This window comes from Stegodyphus dumicola, chromosome 9, assembly GCF_044657685.1.
Source record: "Stegodyphus dumicola isolate Sdum_Otavi_A_Nest chromosome 9, ASM4465768v1".
Lineage (NCBI taxonomy): Eukaryota > Metazoa > Arthropoda > Arachnida > Araneae > Eresidae > Stegodyphus > Stegodyphus dumicola.
The window spans coordinates 151,169,152-151,189,278 of NC_140776.1; the positions used below are offsets into that span (position 1 = coordinate 151,169,152).

Here is a 20,127-nt window from a genome sequence, read left to right on the forward strand (position 1 = left end):
GATTAATAATTAGATAACAGATTAGCATTAAGTTTTATTTTCTCTGTCATAGAGCATCCAAGAATAGAAATGATAATTAATTTAACACTTCAAAATATACTCATGTGCATGAAAATAACTGTAACTGATGCAGAATGGGAGAAAACATGGTCTTTGTAAAAGCAGTGTTTGTTCTTTAGTTATGAATGTTTAAATCAAATCTGGATTTTATGTATATGCTATTATTATTAAATTTAAATGAAATACATGTATATGCTTAGAGCAAATATTCACTTATTTTTAATGTGTCAAACAATTTATGGATATTAAGAGTTCTGCAGAAAATTCAACTCTTTGAAACCATCCATGCAAATGGGAAACAAAGAAATTTCAGCAAGTACTTCTGTAATGACAGGAAATAATAATAGGCATTATCTAACTATTAAGTAATGATAAGACTTATTCTAGAATTAAAATTATTTAATTTCCTGAATGCTTTAATACAAGTCTGGCTACACTCTTCTGTGTGAAAGACCACAAGCCCTTTGCCTGACACAAACTTTTAAGCCTCCTTATTTTGCAATAAATAGTTAAAAATTAAAAAATGGGCTGTAACTTTAGCACTCATTTTTCATAATTATTATAAGACCAGTATATTCATCTTTTTGATTAGCAGCAAGTTCACTCCTATTTCTTTGTTTTTGAATGTTGAAAAATTAAAATATCTAATTATTGGTAGCTCTTTTGATATTGGAATGTGTGAAAGTTTAATTTGTATACAGCTTTACATACTGAAACTTAACAAATATGCAAGTACTCTTATTAACCAAGGGAAAAAAAAAAAAAAAAGTGTCCACATTTTTAACTGACTATAGTGTTTTTTAATCTTAATCACTGAAAATCAATTAATATCATGGATGATGAAATAAAGAATGAAAATATATTTTATTTAAGAAGAAATTGGGATAATGTATTAGTCAATGTCTTGTAAGAAACACTACTTATATTATGCTTCATAGATATGACTAATTCCTAATATGTGGAGTAATTTTCAGTAAAAAATAATTCAACAATGGATAATTTTTTTCCCAGACTTTATTCAGAATACATAATAATTATTTTACAAAGTTTTTATTATCTTTTATTTCTGAAAATAAAGACATATCAGATAAAATTCCTTGAATAGAGTATAAATATTATTATTCAACCATATTACTAAAAAATTTATGAGTTTCAGTTTCAGAAAATTCTCCTGGCAGAGCTTGCTCTTGACTTTTAAATACATACCAGATTCCTGCCAATCGTTTACTGAAAAATAAAGAAGACTAAATTCAATTGTGAAACAACCAAGATCACTGAAAACAATGCACTATTCATTTTGCAAACATAAGTCTGAAATATTAAAAATGATCAGATTGAGATCAGATATGAGATTATTTATGAACAGAAAAATTTGCAGTACTTGCATACTATCCCATTGGCCATGAAAATTGGTGCAGAACCACTAATCATTCCTGAGGAAATCCTTCACAGTCAATGGGATGAAGTGTTAAGTACAAATTCTCTGATTCCTCTTTAAAAATAAGAGAAAATTTTGGCATGTAGGTCCCCGAGAATGCATTGTTAACATAAAATGAACTATTCTCTATTATCCACAATTGGGGGTATCACCCTGGCCAAAAGGGTTCATTGTTGCCTGCTTTAACAATTTTCTCTTATACTACCAAGTTACATACAAACATAAGCATTTTTATTTGTTTATTGGCCATATAACATCATTACAAAATAAAGCAAACTAAAAAAAAAAAAGTGTTTTTATAGAAACTGTATGGCAACAGATGAATTGCAAAATATTTGCCCATTATACTTTATATTTTTCAAGCATCACCAAAGGAAAGGAATGCTGTCCTGAAAAACATTTCTTAATTTAAATTTCTTTAAATATATCAATCACTTAAAATTATATGCTTGTATATCAATTTCCGGAATTCAGTTATATTAACTGGCGTATTTAAACTTTGATTTTTAATCCTCTGATAAGCATAGTAGCATACTAAAACACCACAGCTCATATTATCAGTTTGCAAAATATGTGAAGGACAAATTATTTTCCATTTAGTGCTAGTAGCAAATATTTTAGCTAAAACCTCACACCATGTATGAATTAAAATTTAATACTCTTGCCCACATGATTTATTTTGTGGATCATAAAATTCAAAAACCATATCTGGAATATTTACTATTATTAATATCCAATGACAATTTAAATTTGCAGGGATAAAAAATAATTTTGCTGATTTCAATCTTGTTAGTAATGGATCTTTAATACAAAAATTTGGTTTAGGAATTTGTAAATTAGACTTAACAAAGGCAAAATCTTCATAACTGTTTAATATTTTAAATAAAAAAGCATCAATTATAGTATTATAGAGCCATCCTTTTCGAAAACATGAAGATACAGATTTAAACAAGTGTTCTTCTTCATTACATATAAAAGGATCTATAGATTTTAACATATATGGTGTAATTTCAATATCATGTATTTTTAAACATGATTTGGTCAAATCTTTATTCATTCTAACATTTACTGAAAAGTTTTGCCCTGCTGATGATAAATTTATCTTTTCCTGTGTACAAGGTAGAACATTCTCAGTTAAAATATTATAAATAAATTTTCTAAATTGAAGGGTATCTAAAGGAAGATTTAAGGCTAATTTATTTACATGTTGAAATGCATAATAACAGATGAAGACCCCACAACTGCTTTCATCATTTTGTAAAGCATGCGGTGGACACTGAATATCCCATGAACCGTTAATTTGTAACTCACTGTTAATTACATTAGACCATTTATTAGTTAAGTTTATGTATTTTGGATTGCATGAATTTATTAACGAGTCATATAAATAAAAGGTATTTTTCTTTAAATCTGCTATGATCAGAACCCAATGAGAATCAATGCAAGCAGGAATCAATAAATATTTGAAAGATTTCAAAGAAACAGGAAAAACATTTCCAAGTGATAATGCATCAGATAAGATAAGCTGGGTAATCGAGGAACCAGCAAAAGTATATTGATCATCACTTTCTAAAATTTTGTATAAAAATGCATTTATGATTACATCAAATAACCACCCCCTAACAAAATCTGTACAAACCGATTTTATAAAAAATTCTTCACTTTTACTGATATAAGAATCTAAAGACTTTAAAGCAATACGATTGATACTATAGCAGCCAATTTGTAAAATTCTTTCAGAAATATCTTCGCTAGACTTTAATGGAAGGGAAAATGATTTATTTTGATCAACACTGGTTAAATCACATAGATATTTATCACTGTCATTTAAATCAAATGCTACGGCTTTAAATTTAATTTTCTTTTCCACACATTCATTTATTTCTGGGTCATCTACATTATCATTAAAATCTTGATTCTTATTCTGCTGACATTTCTGTAATTTTCTCTTTTTAGAAGTTTTAAACAATTGTGGGCTAAGTTTTTGATTTGGTGCAACTGGACATGATGCACTTGAATTTTCATTCGAGTTTAAATTCCTCTACATTCTGAAACTAATGAATTTAATGTTGTATGAACACACTTTAACATGACATTTTGGACTTTTGGTTGTCTTATTAACTGCAGTAATTCTTCTACAAGCTTTTCACATGCATTTACTCTCTGTTCAATACTTTGTGGATTGTAATGATTAACAGAATACACATTTATTGATTTCATACTTTCATTGCATTTCTGATTCGATTCAAGATTAATCCCCGAGGGATTAAACACACAATCATTTTGTCTATTAAGGAATGAATGCACTTTATGTATATGTTTGCACAGCAATTTATCTAAGCAATTGCAGTGATACAAGTGACTACACAATGAGACACATGATACTTTAAGGCATCTATAAAAGCAAAAATCCTGACACAGACAAATTTCAAAAAGACGCTGAAAAGTATATATTTTATTTTTTGTCTGAGAACAAACAGTCCAAGAAGTATCAGAGCATTTATTTACATCACTGTCCCTAATTTTTAGTCCTCTCTGATGCCTACTTAAACAAGAAATGGAATTTCTGGGAGATACATTAGTGTATAATTTATACGTATGATTTAAATATTTATCTTTCTCAATTGTCAGAAGTGTAGAAATTAAAATATCTAATCGTCTATTATGTCTCCGCTTAAAATAAACAGTTTTCAACTGATTGTGAAAAGATTCACAGTACATGTTAGTATCAGTAAATGCATGTGGAAAGTTCCGATAACACAAAGCCCATTCCTCTAATCTATTTTTATAATTTTCAGAAAAATATTCAATAAAATCTCTACTTTTCCTAGAATAGTCATTCAAAAACTTACTTATTTGATCATGAAAAGTGATCTGGTTTCTTTCATGTAATATTTTTGTTAATTCTCCTAGCATTTTTTGTTGCACTTCCTTATCTACCACTTTAGAATTTAGTTGCCGGAACCAACTTTGGCGTACGTGCCACGAACATAAAAGATGCTTAACATCTCGACCAAAAACCTTTGAAAATGCAGGATATGTAACTTTGTCATCATCTGTCATTACACAGTTTACATATAAATTTGGTACACGACACTTTAAACTATTAAATAAACAATAAAGAGTGTCAGCATCTAGAAAATTAGTAATAAAATGAGCAACTGGATAGCCACAACCAAATTCATCAGGTACTATAAGATTAAGAAGGTAAAAATACTGGTTAGTCTTATGTGTAGAATCGATACATAAAATCTCTGTACAACCTTTTATCATCATTTCTTTCTGTTCACGCGTCTGAAGACCAAGAGCAAACGATACTTTATGATTTGGAAGATTATCTAGATCAGTTGGACCGTACAAAGTTGAATTATTCTGAGGCTTATATAATAACACAGGATTGTATGCTTCACATTTTAAAGTTTCAATGATTGAATTAACAGAAACTGCATCACTACTTGGATGCAATGAATTGTTTAAATATCTAGAATAAGCAGAAATAGTTTTACGGGAGACAAAGCTTTCCTTTACAAGGAAATTATTTCTATTCTCGCAATTTCCTGATCCATCTTGTAAGATATCCCGTATTTTTTGTGGAGGCACAGATAAACGTAAATTTGCTTTTATCAAACATCGCGTACTTTGTTTCAATGGCTGATATTTACAATTTTCAAACTTTTGCTCATGATTATGTTTAGGAAAGTAAAAAACAGAGATTTTATTCATTTCTTCACAAGCCCATATTCTGACCGGACAACATACACTTTTTGAAATTGTACCTTTTTTATTTTTCCGACTAGTTTTTTTTTTTTTTTTTTTCAAAATCAGAATAACCTTGCGTGGTAAACTGACAACAATAATAATGATAAGTTTTAGAATTTTTCGTTACTTTAGAAAACTTTCTGAATGAAGTAAATGTCGAGGTTCCTTCCAGTTCTAGCCAATCTTGAAAATAACTCATTGTTTCAAATGAATATTCTTTTAAGTTATTTAAATTATGTTCATCTGCTAAATGCTTATTAAAATTTAAAACATATGTAAAAGACTTATGGCAATCAGGTATGAAGCATACATACAATTTATTAACTTCTGTGCAAAATTTCTTATGTTTAAAAAATGATAATTTTCAAGGATAACATTTATTACAATTTAGACATTTCCGAGGGTAAACAGATGAAAAATCTTGTTTTAAATCAGGTACTTGTTTATTTGAATTATTTTTTTTTTTTTTTTTTTTTTTTTTTTGTGGTTATAAAATGAATTCTTCGATTTATAAGTTTTCAAGCATATTTCACATTTACGAAGATAAGCCATTTCTATTTTATCACTAATACATTCTTTGGTTTCTAATTTTTTAGCACTCAATACATTATCAATGTTTATAAGAATATTACTCTGAGGAGAAGTTATTGAAAGTTTAAAATTTTCAGTTTCAAGTTTTTCTTTGCAATTTTTTTTATGATTATTAAAAGAATTTTTAGTTTTATAGTTTTTTTTACAAATATCACATTTTCTAGGATAAAGCGATGGTGCATTACAGTCAATTTCGGACCCCCCTCCAGTCAGAATAGGACACATAGACTTATTTTTCCTCACTTGACAATTAATTTCACTGCTTTCTACATGATCTTTTGATCTTTTAGTAAACAAAATTTATTAAAGTGAAAGAAACTTAGGCCTGAACTACAAGAAGTGCTTTTTCTGGTCATAGAAATGTTCTTTTGCTGCAAAACATAACTAGAGGCAGAGTAAAAATCATCTTTTGTTGTACACAATTTAGGTTGTGAAATATCAAAATTTGTTGAATCATTTTTTAAACTCCCTTTGCCACTAACAGAAGCACAATACAATGGATAACAATCACTGAAAGAAACAGCACTTGCCTGCTGTACACTACAACCAGCAGCAGTGACTGCATTCTTTAGTGATGATCCCATGTAGGCCATTACACTTCTTAGGCGCAAAACAGCTGAAGCAGCATTCTTCAGATGCAAACTGCCACTAACAGTCAAATCCCTCCTTGGACACAAACCATCACCAAAAGCACGAATTGGTTTCTTCTGAAAACTAGCAATTGGGACAGTAGTGTTCGTAGAAGAATTAACAATGGAACTAGCACTGCTCTTCAGAAAACGGCCAGAACCATGGACTGCAACACGCCTGGAGGAGTCAACATCAGCAAGGATATCATTTCTATGACAGGGGCTGGGAGTGACGTTATTCCTTGAATGCAAACCAGAAGCAGCTTTCTTCGGATGACAGCCAGTACCACGGACACCAACAAGTCTAGAATGACAGCCAACACCGGGAATGACAACATTCTCAGGACTTGGGCCAAAGGTAGCAACGTTCCTTGGACGCAAATCAGAACCAGAACGAGGGACGGCAGCATTCCTTGGACGTGAACTAAAACCATTGACATACTTAAAATGAGAGCCAACACTACATATGGCAACATTTCTAGGATGACATCTACGTTTAGTCCCGTTCCTTACATGCAAACCAGAACCAGTTCTATGGACAGAAGCGTTCCTTGGGCGAGATCAACCACCATGGCCAGCAATGCAAAGAGACCGAGAGCTAGCATCTGGGTTGGCAACGTTTTTCGGATGTGAGCCAGGGGTGGCATCATTTTGCAAATGCAAACTAAAACCATCTGTGTGGTTAACAGCATTCTTTGAATGAGAGTCACCACCATGGACAACACATTTAAAACGAGATCCAGCACCAGAAATAGCAACCCTCTTCAGCCGAGAGCCAGAAGCAACTTTAGCAGCATTTCTCAAATCAGAATTAGCCTTCTTAGTAGCATCTACAGCACAACCATGCTTTAAAACAGTTGAATAGAGAGGATAAGAAGGGCTTGCAGAAACAAAAGAATCACTCAGAGGTGGAAAATCCAATGTAGTAAATGAAACACAAGGCAATACAAAAGGATTTACCTTTGTAGAAACTGGCTTTGAAGTCAAAACAATCTTGATATTATCCAGGAAAACTGCCGCAAGTTTCTTGTTCCCCAGACGGTTTAGATGTAATCCATCCCTAGCCTATAACTTAGCTCCAAAATGATGAGACGACCTGCAAATAAAAAACGCTTCTCGATTTTGGCAGTACTTTTCAAGTTGAGAATTAATTTCTACAATCTTTCTATTAATTACCTGTAAACGGTTCAAAGCTGCTACTCGCTGATTTAAAGTTGTGAAAAAATCTTCACCACGTGGTAGGATATCTGAAATGATAACATTGATATTCGGGTTCAAACGTTTAATATCCTTAAAGAGGCAATCGTACTTTTTAAGAATATCTTCAACACTGTCATTCGAATTGTTGGTACCAACATGTACCAAAATCAAATGGTATCGATTGTCCAAAAAGGATATCTTACGTCTTAACCTTTCTATCGTTGCACCAGGAAAAGAATGTAAATCTACTTCATAATTCAGAAGATTTGCCGGTAAATATTCATCCAAATATTTAACCATTGAATCTCCAATTATAAGTAATTTCATCTTTTTTGGTTGCATATCGGCAAAACAAACAACTACAAATCGAAACACAGATCAATAATTATATATGCTGTAAATAAAATGCAACTATAAATTAAATGAAAATCAAACACTAATCATAAATATAACAAAATACAAATAATTATTAATAGAAAAAAAGAAGATAAATAGCTGAAGGAAAGCGTGAAAAATGGCGCAAAAAAATACACATCTCACACTCGCTAATTCACACGTGAACTAAATTAGCGCCAATTCTTGACCTCGCGGAAAAATTTACGGGAAAAAAATAACGCCAAATGCTCGCCAAGCTTTGTTGCCAACGGAGATATCAACGGAGATATCCGGTGATGACGTAGAACACACTTCCGGGTTCCGATTTGCGGAATTCTGTAAAACTCGTTTATCATTCCCCTAAGGACGTGTAAATGTTCGTCAAATTCCATAAAAGGGGGGAAATCCTGTGCACTTATAATAAAAGTGCTAAGTCTTCACTAGTGAAGAAGTTGATCAGGCGTGGCGCCATTTATCGGCCAGCGATGACGCACTGGCTAATCCCACCCAAGGTCCGTAAAAAATCCGTAAATCCTTCTACGGATCCTGTTTGAGTAATACCAGCTACAACTCTGTTTAGGTTTTATGTTTTGAAAATAAGTTCTATCGTTTCTGTAAGAATAACTGCTTCTAAAATTTTTGGAAATATCTGCAATTAAAGTGTTTTTCATATTAAATCCATAGTTATCTTCGAATCCTTTAAAATATTGGCGTCCGTGGAACAGGACTATGGATAATTTAAAACGGGAAAGAACACAATTACGGCGATATTTCACAACTTCTTTGAAATGGACACTGTTCTAAAAGATGAAGCAGTAAGTAAGATTGATTTGATATCTGTATTTAATATATTTAGCGATAAAGCTGACAGATTATTTCAGTTAGATGAAAAAGTTAAAGTAAAATGGCTAGAAATGGAAAATTTTAATGAAGATGAATTTTCTAATGATATGGATTTAACGGAAAGCTATCGAAATCAGTGGGTTGCTATGAAAACGAAAAGATATTGCGGAGAAACTAGGATTGAAACTTGTAGATCAAGAAATGATGAGCCATGGACTTTTTGGGGGCAGTGAAACTAAACAAGAGTCCCATAATGTCTACAATATTACATTACAAAGCTTGTGTTCAAATTTCAAGTACACTATTTCAGTTTTGGACGAAAAGAAGATATGTGTTGCAATTCCATGCGTAGAGGATCCTGATATTATCCAATTTTGAAAAGGAAAAATATTCTCCTGTATCATATATATATGATACAGGAGAATATGTGCCTGAAATAGGTTTATTAATAGGAGCTGATTATCTTGGCGCATTATTGACTGGGAGATTTCAGCCCATTGATAATAATTTGGTAGCTATTAACTCTTTCGCATCGAAGCCGCCCGTAAAGCCCGTTCATTCAGGCAACGGCAAACCGCCCCAACGCCTCGTTTATTTTCTACCTAGTTCTTTCCCCTCCACGTCAGTGTATGGCTCATTGGTTTCGCGAGTTGTTAAAAGACATGTCAATCATTCTTTTGAAGCAAATAAAGGAGAAATACGGAAAGCTACTGACGTTCGCAGGTGCGATCCGGCCCTAAGGTGAAACTGCACACAATGGGAGAAATCGCAGAAAAACCTCCAAGAGCAGCAAGGGGGAAAGGAAAACTATTCCAAGACAAATTCGTAAACACGGGCGTTTTCGATGTTTGTTGAAAACAGATTTGGTCGTCTCTCGATGCGAAAGAGTTAAAACAAAACTTGGATGGACGCTTCAAGGTAAACAAAGAAACTACTCAAAATCTTTGGAGAGTATCGTATATGCTAATAATTTAGATTTGACGGAATTATGGAGCCTAGTTGTCATCGATATAAGATGTCCTGCAGAAGTAAAGTCAAGGCAGGTAACCGATGAAGAAACGGTAGATTTTTTCCGTAAAACTATTAAAAGAAACGAAGCCAAAAGATATGAAGTATGTTTGCCATGGAAAAGTGGACGTCCAGAATTAGAAACGAATAAGGAATTAGCCACTAAACGGTTAATGTCAACTACCAAAAATCTCATACGATCTGGACATTTAAGAGAATACGATGATGTGTTTAATGAGAGGGTTCGGGATGGAATTATTGAAATTGTAGATAAAGACGAGAAAAGGGGACATTATTTACCACACCATCCTGTGATAAAAATTGGTGCAACAACAACAAAAATTCGTCCGGGTTTTGATGCGTCGACGAAAGATTCCAAAGGAAATTCTTTGAATAATTGTTTAGAAAAGGGGCCAAATTTATTAGAACTGGTACTCAAATTGATAATTCAGTTTCGGAAAAACGCAATTGGCGTAACGTCAGACATCAAAAAAGCATTTTTACAAGTCAGTTTGAATCGAAGGGATGAAAGTGCCTCTACGAATATGCCTCTACGCCCTGCAGCTAATGCTTCAGATTCCAGTGAAGATGATGATTCATCACCCGAAATCCCAGATTTTGTTACTAGAGCTGGTCGACGTGTTAAAATTCCCAATATACTTGATTTATAACTTTTGTTGCAATTTATAGGTATCCTACAAATTACAAGGTGGGAGGTTGTTTGAGTAATACCAGCTACAACTCAACTCTGTTTAGGTTTTATGTTTTGAAAATAAGTTCTATCGTTCGAAAATAAGTTCTGTAAGAATAACTGCTTCTAAAATTTTTGGAAATATTTGCAATTAAAGTGTTTTTTCATATTAAATCCTTAGTTATCTTCGAATCCTTTAAAAGATCCCGTTTCTTTCTACGGACCTTCATTCGCACCGACCAAGGAGGTTAGAACTCATGCAGATGGTCCTCCACGCAGTCCAAGTGAAGCCAAAAAAGGGAAAAAGTATGCCCTTAGTAGACGTGCCTTAGAAAAATTGTCGTGCTCTAACCACACCCAGTTTTGTTCCTGGTAGTCGTAAAGGATCGTAAATTCGTCACGACCTCTTTCCTTTACTTTTCTCGCCATTTCATTTTATTTCTACATTATGTAATTGCATCCTGTAATTAATGAAAGCCAGCATTAAACGTATTGTGAGCACAAAACAGTAACTATGTACTCAAACTATAATTTGATTATACTTTACTTATTCTAAGTACACATAATTCTCAAAATTTTTATGTTATGAATATTACTTATGTTTCGAAAAACTTAATTTGAATAAACAATGATAGAAATATGTAAATTGTACGTTTTTATTTTAAAACTCACACAACAAATGTGACTAAAAATCAAATCCAGTTATTATATATTTACTTGAGCACACAATAAAATGTAGTTAAGCACATAAAAGGTGTAAGCACTATTGTAAATTATTTAATTGTTATTAGACAAAATGGCAACAGCTAATTTCTGGATGTCATTCTATTTATAATTTTAAAAATATGCATTGAGATGATATACGCTTGAAATGTTTAATGGTACGATGCAGTAAGTACGTTTGATATGTTATGTATGTTTACGAATACGTTACCTGTAAGTTATTAAGATTTATCTTTAAATAAATGTTTGTTTGTCTTTTACAACCATTTTATGAGTGATTAATTTAACTACAAAAGGAAGTTAACAAAGGTAAGATCTGTAATGTAATTATGATCAGACATTATAGTAAACTGTTTTCTTTTCCATGGAGAGCTAGCCACTCCCTCTCCCCTTGTTTACTTATCGTTTTGCCATCCCATATATGTTAATTACGAATATCACTTTTATTATTATTATGAAAAGGTTAAATCTGAGAACTATATATGTTTCTTCGTGTACTTTACACAAAGGAAATACTCAAACTCTTTCTTGAAGGCCAATCAAACACATATTTGCACATTTCGATTATTCTACATTTTATGCACGTTCTAAAGCATTCTTTTACATGGACATGAAGTCAGAAATACAGACATTATTTCGCTGTAACAATTCAGTACCTTTAAGGCCTATCACATCTACGCATACAAAATCAGAAAACACACTGAGAACTTGAAACCAGCTGGGGTGTTACCTCACTTCGCTTAGTAAGGTAATCGTTTCCTTCCCCTGGCTTCACTTTCTTTCGTACTGCAATCGCAGAGATGCCATCTCCATGTATTCTAACCTCCTTGCACCGACGGTGCGAATAGCTAAGAGGCTACCACCTACTTTCGCGCATGCGCACAACAGCTCAGGTACCAGCATTTTACGCCGATTTTCGTAAAACAGGCGATAGCGAGAGCGAAGGTTGTTAACCCTAACTCAGGAATAGAAAGGGTTGTTAATAGCATAATAATAATTTGAAAGTAATAACTATCAGTTAAAAAGATGAGGTCAATCTATATACATGAGAATGTTTAGGAAACGATTAGATAAAATAGGTATTTAATGATGGTTCTAATTGCAAGCGAGGACGTGTAATTAGTTAAATCTTTAATGTATTGACAAAAACGCTACAGAAATTACTTAAATTATTTATTTAACTGAGGAATTTTTATGCAAAGTTAGAACCTAGTCTTATAGCATAGGACTTCCAGAATTTATTATTCAATAAGAAAACTCACTAACAGTATAATATTATATATTCATCACTTTTTCAGAATCCACACATGTTTATAGGTTCAAATGCCATATTTCAAAAGTTATTTATGAAATAAAACCTTATAAAATCTGATAAATCATTTGTGTGTGCAAATTTTTAAATCAAAATCTCTTACATTAAATTATTTTTGCCTTTTAAATTACATCCCATTATTTATTTCAATTTAATTTATTAATGTGTTTGTATTAATATTTCAAACTTTTTTAAATAGTTTTTGCGGCCTGAAAATGCCAAGTATTTCCATAAAAAAAATAAACAGGGATACAAAATTGTTAATAACCAGTATTTATTATTATATGATTAATTATTCATTTAATAGTTGATTTAATCGATTTTAATTTATTTCATGTCTAAATTTTCTACACAGAAATCCCCTGTCTAATTTTTATTATCTTTTCTCAGACAATTTTCAAAGAGGAATGAATTAGTCTTGATTGTGCTAAATGTATTCTAAATACTTTTAGTAACATGGCGGATTGTGGTGGTGACGTGTTCTATGCAGCTCTGGACAATGAGCTTCAAAAGGTGGAATCAGCCATCGTATCGAAATGCAATATGAATCCGCAGATTCGTGATGATGCAAAGAAGGCTTTGGGTGAGATTAAAAGTTTGATTACTAGGTATGTTGAGCATGTTAAATCTGTAAATTTTCGTGAAGCTTGTAAAGAAAGCTTATTGAATTCAGTCATGCAAACGAAATCGTATGCTAATGCTGTGGCGCCATCTGTTGGGGCAAATCAGACTGATTCAGATTGCTGTGTTTTTGTGAGTGCCCAAAACTGTACATCTGATGAAGTTAAAAAGCTCCTTAAAGCTGAAATCAACCCTCGAAAACATAAAATTGGAATTAGCAATATTCGAACAGTTCATAACAATAAAGTAATGGTGAAATGTGCTTCGGGATATGATAAAGAAAAATTGTTTACTGCTTTGCAGGAAGACTCATCTATTTTGAATCCCTCTATTCCAAGACGAAAATATCCTACAGTTTTACTTAAAAATGTGCCAAACAGCATTAGTAATGATGAACTGATAAAAATTATTGAAGAACAAAATCCTGAAATTACCGTGAGTGAAGAGACTTAGAAAGACGTTAAAGTTCGCTTTACTTTAAAAAAGTTTCAACGTGAGAGAAGCGTGGTTATTGAGGTGCATCCTTCTGTGCGCAAGCGTATTTTAAATTTTGGGCGTATTAAAGTGATGTGGAATATGTGTAAAGCTGAAGATTTTGTTGTTTTAAATAGATGTTTTAAATGTTTAGGCTACCACAGAAGTCTTGATTGCAGAAATCCCTTGGCTTGTTATTGCTGCTCTGGATAGCATAAGAGTTCAGAATGTGATAAAAAGAAGTGCAAGTGTGTATTAATTGCCTAAGATTTAATAAAAAGACGAAAAATGCAACTAAGAAAGTTGATGTAAATCATAAGCCATTTTCTGGAACTTGCCCCAGCCATACATTTATGATGAATCTTGCAGCTTCGAAAATTTATTATGGGTAAGTCCGACAATTTGTCTGTTTCTTTTGTACAAATAAATTTGCACAAATCAAAACTTGCTACTCAGCAACTTATTTTATATATGGAGGCAAATGACACGGATGTCGCACTGATTCAGGAGCCGCACTTTTATAAAGGTGTTCTTCCTGGCTTTCCAATAAAATATAGAGTTTACTATGATTCCGAAGCAGAAGTTGTCAAGTCTGCTGTTATTGTTCGCAACTAGAATCTTTCTCCTTTTTTAGACTTAAATCATATAGTTTATAATACTGTTGTTTTAGATATAAAAATCAACGGATCTGACTTGACTATATGTTCCGCTTATTTCGAGCCCCAAACTAATATTGACATAGAACTACATGGTACAGCACTTTCATGCGGTGGATAGCACATTTCTACACAGACTTTTCAACCTTTGTTTACAATTAGCAGTTTTTCCAGCACAATAGAAGAGAGCTCGGGTTGTTTTGATTCCTAAAACGTTAGATACAAGAACCCCTTATCTTGTAATATTAGATGCATTAGTCTTTTGCCTACTTTGGGAAAATGTCTTGAAACTCTCTTCATTAACAGAATAAATTGGTATTTGAGACAAAAATGCTTTTATAATGATTCTCAGTTCGGATTTACTCCTCGGAAGTCCGCTGAAGACGCCATTATTCGCCTTTGTAATATCTTGCAGTGTGCAAAGAAAATGAAGTATACTACACTTCTTATTTTCCTGAATTTCAAAGGAGCTTTTGATAATGCTTGGTGGCCATCTATCTTAAAAATTTAAAAAGATGCTGGTATACCAAATAATATCTATAACCTTCTTAAAAGCTTGAACGAGAGGACTGCTGAGCTTCAGCTTGGGAACGAAGCTAAGGTTTATTCTCTAGAAAAAGGCTGTCCTCAAGGCTCTGTATCCGGACCTACTCTTTGGAACATAATCATAAATGATCTTTTAAGTCATCTCGACGGTTGTTTAAAAATTGCGTTTTCAGACGACTTACTATTAATTTTCCAAGGAAGGATTTTGAATAACATTCTTTTGAGAGCACAAGAAGTTCTAGATTTTGTCTCCAGTTGGGCGATTTCTCATAAACTCACTTTCAATCCTTCAAAAAGTAAAGCTATGCTTGTTCCCAGTACGTTTGATGAACAAAATATTGCTTCTTTGATGCTCGATAATTCTCCTTTGGAATTTGTAGAAAATGTTAAATATCTTGGTGTCATTCTTGACCAAAAATTAACATGGAAAAAGCACATTGAATTCCTTTCTGCTAAATGTGAAAAAATTATTAATGGCTTTCACCGAATTGCCAAAAATACTTTTGGAGTAAGCTACGATGTTAAGAAACTCATGTATAAGCAGTGTATTGTACCTTTCATTTCATACGGCTGTCGTGCTTGGGGACATGTTCTTGCAAAGTAGGTTAACAAAAGAAATTTAAGAAAGATTCAACGGAGAATTCTTCTTCGTATTATTAGTGGTTATATAACCTTAAGCTATGAGGCTACTTTTGTTCTTGCAGGAGTTCCGCCTATTGATTTTGAAATTGCATATAAGAATAATATTTTTGAGTCATTGGCAACTCATGCTTCGGAAGACTGTATTAATGGAATTGTCCCCTTCACTGATCTTCGTCATCCCGCTTCTTTAGAACTCATAAATTTCTGCGATTATAAAGAGACTGCTGAAATAAGTTTTCATATGGTTTTCTTTACAGATGGCAGCAAGATGAACAACAAGGTTGGCCTTGCATTTGTTCTTTTTGAAGGCCATTCCGAGATTTGTTTTCTTAGACACCGTATACGGAATGAATGTACAGTTTTTCAAGCAGAACTTCTGTGCATTTATCTTACCGTCAAATGGATCCAGGATCATGGGACAACATCCTCAAAGTACCTTATTTGTTCTGATTCTCTTTCTTCTCTTCAACTTTTGAACAGTATTACCAGCTGCGATAAATTAGTTATCGAAACCCTAGTAACTGTTAGTTCACTTAGAATTAGAGGTATTGATATCTGCTTTGCTTATGTGCGTGCTCATCATGGTTTCTACGGAAATGAAAGAGCTGATTTCTTAGCTAAAGATGCCTTAAATTTACCCATTGATATCAACATTAGCATTCCAAAGAGTTATTGGAAGTCCTTTCATTATAAAAAGCTTTTAGCTATGTGGAATGAGGAATACATTTCATCTTGTAATGCTGAAGTCACCAAAAAGTTCCTTCCTTCTATTTACCATAGACTGAATTCCGAGTCTTTCCTCTCGTTAAATTTTAAAGTGTCTCAGTTTTTATCTGGTCACGGTAAATTTGCAAGTTATCTGTTTCGTTTTAATCTACGATCAAACAATTTATGTGAATGTTCAAAAAGAATTCCTCAGGATGTGGAACATTTGATTTTCTCGTGCCCTACATTTGATGGTCCTAGATTATGCTTACAGAACGATCTGAAAATGTTCGGAGTGACTTGGCCAGTGAACTTATCTGTTTTCGTGAAGTCCAGACTGCTGTTCTCTGCTTTTGTTCGCTTTATTTATGCATGTAATTTTTAATGTTTATTTATACATGTAACCTTTAATGTTCTAGTTAACTTACTTCTTTAAGCCCCGTGTTGTACATATGTGGTGCACGGGGAGTCTGTATGTTCTCAAAGGAAAAAAAAAAAACATTTAGTACAAAAAATGTAAATAAGATTTAGTACCCCCCCCCAAATCAGTCATTTAAACTATTCCAAACCGTTCGGGAAAACGATAAACATTGTGAACATATAAATATGCCTTTTTTATACATACTTTAATATAGACTTATTTTTTATATAGACTTTTTATATATCTTTTAATATATATAAGAAAAAGAACCCATTTTCCTTTCTAAACTTTCGAAAGTTCCCAATGCTTAGAAAATGATAAACTACGCCAAGGTAGTACAAAACCCGTTTTTTTTTTTTAAAAAAGATTTACTACAACACTTAGGCAGGTCGCGTACGTAGAATCCGTTCTTTTCGATTGGGTTCAAATGACAGATCCGACAACTCAATGCGCATGCGTGGTTAATGTTGGTGTGAATATCTCAAGCGGATAATCGCACCGTTGTTGCGAATAGCATCGGCCCACGGATGAAGTCTTCGTTGGATAAGCAATAATAGCAATTAGATATCGTCAGGCATAACTTTGGCATATCTTTTCGCAATGGCATATATTTTACACATTATCGTAGATTTGACACAGTACGATATAGTAAAAATAGAAAATAATATATACAAGTGCCAGAAATTTTCGTGCTTTCGTCTGAGGCGAAAGTACCTATATCTTAATACTCATAGGTATAGAATAATGAGGGTGCACGTTTAGTTTTTATAAACCATTTATTTATAATCATAGAATGTATTACATTACAGAGAACGGCAATACCAGCATAGTTCTATTTTCATATCAGTATCCAAAATGTTGCCAAATACAAGTTACTAAGTATTAAATGTTGCCATTTACAAATTATTAAATATTACATCTTTTGTTTCTTTAAAGAGTTCAAAAGTATCTTTTTAACAGTCTAAAATCAGTCCAAATACCTGGCCGGCTTTCTAATCACTCTCCCACTTCTAGTTCATTGCTCATCATCCCTTGTTTCTGAGTTAGCAGAATTTGGTAGTTGTTCTAAACATTGCCCTTGTGAATATCTGGAATCATATCCTTTTGAATCTGTTTTCTGTGCATTAACTCCTTGTTCTGCTCCTCTGATATTATCTTCAACAGCTGAACTGTTTTCTCTAATGTCTTTTCTATTTCTTCTGAATACTGACTTAGACTCTATAATTGACCGAGCTATTGCGAAGAGCAATGTTGCCGGTTCCAAAATTAAAGCCCAAGGGCACTTGACATAAATAAATCCGGACGTGGAGAAAATCTCAGATGAGAAAACGGAGATAAGGGGAAGAAGAGAAGTACCAAAAGGAGCAAGACAATCCAATCAGACAAGTTCGCAAAAGGTGACGAGCGATCATAGCTTTCAAGGAGGACCCAAGACAATGGAAATCAATGACAACAATACGAGAAGATACACTACAGCAATAGTTCTAATGACAAATTCAAATACAATTAAACAACATCAATCAGTAGTGCTAAATACAACACAATACAAAACAACTACATAACACAATTTAAATACAATTATTTAACGAAGCAACAGAAGAACTTCAATCAAAATCAGATGCATTAGAAGTGTAAATAGCTAACAATTGAGGATCTAAGTGAAAAAGTTGTCGTCTCCTCCCATGAAGGTGTGAGCTGCAAGTGGTCTGACGCTTCTATCTTCGAAGAGAATTTCATAATTAAAAACTTGGGAGTAATTAACAAAGTCACATTGCACAGCTTTGTCGAAGAATTTTTCATTAGATCTTCTGATGTAATCTGGAATCGTCTCAAGTTTTAAGTCTCTGTGTAAAAGTTTATTGCGGATAAGATAGTGAGAATCAGTAATAATGCGCAGAAATTTGTTTTGCACTACTTGTAATTGATGCAGTTGAGTTTGAGTGACCGTGTTCCAAGCAGGAGCAGCATAACAAAGTATCGGTCGAATGCAAGTGGTATATATATGTTTTTTGGTACGCAAGCTAAGATTTGAATATTTTCCAATGACCGGGAGAAATCTGCATATTATGCCCATGGCTTTGCTCTTGACACTATTAATGTGATTAGACCATGTGAGCCTTTGGTTCAAAATAATTCCTAAGTATTTGGCCTTTGTGACCAGAGGAACAGCTTCCTGAAAAAGGTAGAGGTCTTTAAAAGCAATGTTTTTCTTAGTTTTGCTAAGAATTAAAAGTTGTGACTTGCTATCTGAATACTGATCCACCTGATCTCAATATATATGATTTAGCCCCCCCCCGAGCGTTCGGGCTTTTTCAGGAAACGGCATAAAAAATAATCGTGTGTACTTACCAGGTCTGTCGAAAAAAAAAAAGAAAAAAAAAAAAAAGGCAAGTATTTTTACTCTAACTACTTTAAAAGCGGGCCCCCCTTACCATGTGGATATAATTAAGCTAATTCTCCCCTCCGTTGAATTTAGCGAGTGAAATTAGTTTTTCTTCCTATGGTATCTTCGTCGCAGGACTGGTTGCTGAAATCGTATTTTATCTCCTATTTGGCTACTTTATAATTTGCATACTAACAAATATGCGGTTAAAATTCCGTAATCGGTGTGAGCGCCAAGCTTGGCGAGAGTTTTTTTATTTGGTGCGATTTTAATTTAGTTGTGGTTTCCGGCTGTATGTTTTCTTGTGGCAAACCTAGATCTTTATTTCGGTAACTGTAAGAGCGCGAATTTAGTGTAGCCAGATTTTTTTTTAAATATAATTTTGAAATACTGTGTTTGCTTTTAAAAGTTTTAGTGTTTAATATTATTGTTATTACTTATATAAATATTTGCAGAAGGGAGTATGTTGGTGGAAGTATGTTGGATTCCATATGACATGAAGTTTATAATTTATGAATGTTATCATTTAATTTTATTTAGTTAATTTTTTTTACGTAAACAGAATAGCAAATTATGCGTATTCAACATCATAAACTAACTAAAATATTCATGTTACTATCGTCGTGGAATTCAACACACTAAACAACTTTTGTTTCTTGCATGTGGCAATCGAAAGATGGGGAATATTTAAAGCTTTGAACGAAAGTTGTTTAGTGTGTTGAATTCCACGACGATAGTAACTTGAATATTTTAGTTAGTTTATGATGCTGAATACGCATAATTTGCTATTCTGTTTACGTTTAAAACTGACTTTGCAGTGCTCTGATCCGATAAGTGTATACATTTATTTACTCAATAATTATTTACAAGAATTGTTCATTCTACTATTTTATGATGAATTATATATATATAGGATTATGCATTTATTTGCAAAGCTGTTGGATTTTGTTTTACTCATCTAGTATTTTATCATCTCATTTTACTATTCTGTTTACATAAAATAACGGCGTTTCACTACTGCAAAACTTAAAAGTTACTATTCTGTTTACG

General features: G+C 32.9%; 1 long non-coding RNA gene across 1 annotated transcript; it reads right to left on the minus strand.

Annotated features, from left to right (window-relative positions):
• Positions 1-1,224: 1,224 nt before the first annotated feature.
• LOC146995514 (uncharacterized) lies at positions 1,225-8,510 on the minus strand. Its single transcript, XR_015043116.1, has 2 exons — positions 7,438-8,510; positions 1,225-1,552 (listed from the first exon to the last, which is right to left on the minus strand). It is a non-coding gene; the product is annotated as an uncharacterized LOC146995514 (long non-coding RNA).
• Positions 8,511-20,127: the final 11,617 nt, after the last annotated feature.